The following is a 4,074-nucleotide window of genomic DNA, read 5'->3' on the forward strand; positions in this document are numbered from 1 at the left end:
CGCGATAGTGTATCCAGCCATAGGCGACAAAACCAACCAGCCTGCAGCAGCGGACCGCTTACATTTGTCCTATCCCTTTGCTGCGTTGATCGTGCAAGGATGGAATAACAGCTAGTACTTGCTTAGAGCACTGTAGAGGAGCGACTTGTGGTTGCGGAATGAACAACCGGTGGTAACTGACGAAAATTTGCGAGGTAACGAAGATCAATAGTGATCAGTGAAATTAAATGGTTTTCAATCGTCGTGTGTTTGGCCAACCGTTGGGCACCGACGCACGCCGGATGTGTTTGGGATGGCTCGTGATGGCTTGGTGATAGAGCATAGGCAAAGGGGGAATAGTGATAAGAAGCTGAAACAAAACATTAAATTATGATCACGAATATGCAGACAAACCGAAGGTTTAATCGTTCACTCAGCTACCATACCGACGTGGATGGCAGCGCAAAGACGGAGTTTATGAAAGATGGTAAGATTTTATTGTAAAAAGAGAAACTATTTTTGCTAAGTAACATTTAAAAGAAGCTAGCTTAGAAGAAGGAGACAAAGTGAAACGCGTGGAACAAATTTCTTCGTATTATATATACATATATATACACACACTGTCTACGTTACACATATTATCAAACGTACCCCATAAAAACCCAAGCAAATGAACGAAAACCGAATGAGATCAAAAGTAGGCAAAAGGGCACAAAGAGATCTTTTACTCAAAGGGTGGTCAGCTCAGCTTCACAACGGGGTGTTTGTTGGATCGATCGATTGATCCTTGCATCGGTTACTAATATGTCATCTAGCTCAGCTAAGTCGTCAGCTATGGAGTGGAATGTTAATAGAATCGATTGCATTTGTCATCCATATCCCAGTTTACATAACTTTTTTTTATAAAATGTCGACCCCATCGTATTGCATGACCATCGCTTATTCGCGTTTAGTGTGTAGTACTCGTACGATGGTACCGTTCGTATCGGCGTATCATTTCCATGTTGGATGCATGCTTTATGTGTCTTTCGCCAAGGAGTACTGCTGGCTCACGTAGAAGCTGTAGCAGTGTTTGGTTCGAATGCGATTGTTGTCTTTTACGTGCGTACGCGTGTGCAGTGTTTGTGATTGATGTTTTTCAATGTGAAATGTATATCGGTGAAAAGAAGAAGAGAAGAAAAGCAGCTGAAACAAAGAATCCATTGCCAGCATCGGACTGAGTAACGAAGGGATGATGAAAATCTACTTTAAACTGGAATCTCACGTAGCGTGTAGTAAGGATGCGAGAATATTTCGGTTGCTGTTTTGGGGTTCGCGCTTAGCGTACGCGCGTGATTGAATTGTAGTAAATATGCACTGCAAATTCTCCGTGTCTCGTTACAGACTGAATCAAATTACTCGTAGATTTTAACGTCGGTCGTTCTCATAGGGAGGAACAGCAAAAAAAATTGCTTTGGTACTATTTATGCAGTGACCATTGAAACATTCTGTAACAAAAAACTACAAAACGCAGCAAAAATGAGACACATTCTACTAAACAGCGATGGAAATTGATAAGTTTCTCCACAAAGAAACAAATGATGATATCGAACAAAAGATAGAGAAAATATTTTCGCTATTTTTATACAACCACTTTGCGATGCAGCAGTGTATTGATAGGAATCTATTTGCATTCAAGAATAAGTACACTGAACATTATATATACAACACTTTATAGATATATATACAATCACGTGTCCAAAGTCCAAAGAGATACTTATTGCCCCATTTGCCACAACAAGCACGAAAATATAAAAAAGAGCGAGAAATAATTAGAAACGAAGAAGAACCAGCAAACATGGCTAGAAATAGAAATTTTATGTAGTAGAAGGTGTCAAAATTTGGATAGATTTTAAACCATTTCAAGACGGGAAGATTAACATAACAAAAGAGAAACAAAAACATATTGTGTGCCTTTGAAGAAAAGCTAACAAACTGATAAACGAAACAAAAAAAGAACATATAAACGAATGAAACAATTATAAGAAACAAAACGAATCAACTAACACTAAACACAAACAAAAATGAAACAATTGATACAAAACAAATCGAATTAAACACTTTGGGTATATTGATACAAAAACAAAACGAACAAATCAAGTTGTAGTTGAACAAAGTTGAGATGAATCAAAGATAGTGTATGCTCGCCAGTTTTAGGAAGATATTTTTGAGTAACTTATACACAGGGCAAAGGATATCGATGCATTGTATGTTCTTTCCAATTGGTCGATGAATGAACGAAATGAGAGAAAAAGTAAAACGAAATATTTGCCGAATCGCTTTTTTATTTGATATTATTAGTTGGAAAGTCAACTGAAACAGTTTTCGATCATTATCTATGTTTTTTTCCTTTTTTTGTTAGCGCAACCAACATATCGTTGTCCACTAATAATGGATTTTAGTTCGATTTTATGAATATTTGATCGCTTGCAAAACATATCCGAATCGTATACGGAACCCCATATACGATCGTTACTCTGTTTTGTACATATCAAATATTATCTATATACTTTAGATTGCTCTTACGATACTCACCGTAGATTCTTTGATAATGAAATTAATTTTTTGTTAGATTCTGTTGCATATGTTGAGTATAATTAGAATCAATCGTGAATGTACAGTATTTGAAGTTCCACGTGTTCCATTCCAAATGTTTAACGTTTTACACAAGCATATTATCAATTCCCTTATTTGTAACCTTGTTTTCTCTGTATTTCAAGAAGCAATTAAACATATTTTATTATTCCGGAGAATATCGGAATTAAGATTCAATGTTTGCAAAATAGAACCTTTCTATGTTTTGTTTTAAATTAATTAAATTAAATTTTATTTAAATTAAATTGTTTCTTTTGTTGTGACAACTGTTCGTTTTCTTTATATTTCCAAAAACATACGTTTTGATCGAAAATATGTACACTATAATGAGCACGAAAATAATTGGCAAAAGTTATATGAATTCCTTTGAAGATGAACCTTCCATTCTCATTTCTTTCATTCATCGTCAAACATGTGAACCATTGCCATTGCGATCGTTGTTTTGGGTGCCAAAAAAAGGTATAAGAGACAAGAACGGCCGTGTCAGGAATCAGGAAGTCTCAGCGCCATTTGTCTTGCATGGGTTACTATAACGTGATGGTGTGACTTGCTTCGAACACGATCAGACAAAGTTACAAACGCTCGTTTTGTCAATTTCTCAGCGAATGTTTCGACTGAGCGACTATTTACAATAGAGGCGCAGTGTTGCAGCAGATCATGATCAATAATGGATTTCATTTTTACTCAGTCACCTATTAGTGGTAGTTTATGGTCTCAGCACAGTGAAGAGAAGCCTAAGAATGTGTTTCCGCAAGCATTGAGCGAATGTAGACCAGAAGAGGGCCCACGTTGCGAAGCTCTCCTCAATTATAATTTACAGAGAGACGGTCATTAAAATGTAACAATAGTCGCAGTACATTCCATTCAAATGTGTTCTACAGCAAAAGGCATAGTCGCGACAGAAAACAAGGACCACTATTCAATACTATGTTGGGGTGGGGAAAAGAACAACTATAGACGGGTGTGAATATTTCCTAACGTATCAAGGCTTTGATTGATGAGAATTATTTAGGTATTAATTAGGCTGTTGCATCGCGCAACACTAAGCAAGACACAATGTCGTTGGTCAACATTAAGGCGACAGTATATACAACAACATACGTTGGATAAGGACGGAAATCAAAATTACTATATATTTTTACGAAGCGTTTTTATTCTCATAAAAACACAAACACATAAATCAGTCTTTGGCTGCAGGGGTAAGGTAATGGGCGTACCGATGCAACTTGTTGTTACGCTCTGAGCCTAACGGACGACCTTTTGTAAGGCTATCTTATTTATTTTACAATATTAGCACACGTGCTATTGACAGATTAATCGTGTGAGAAATAAAGGCCCAATGTCGTAATGAAACGAAAACAAAAACTAAAATTATAGATCAACAACGAAACGGTCACGCGATGTAGCATTGTAGGTGGATGCTTCGTGGAATAAGAATAAAAAAAGGTTAAACAACCACAA

This window comes from Anopheles nili, chromosome 2 (assembly GCF_943737925.1).
Source record: "Anopheles nili chromosome 2, idAnoNiliSN_F5_01, whole genome shotgun sequence".
Lineage (NCBI taxonomy): Eukaryota > Metazoa > Arthropoda > Insecta > Diptera > Culicidae > Anopheles > Anopheles nili.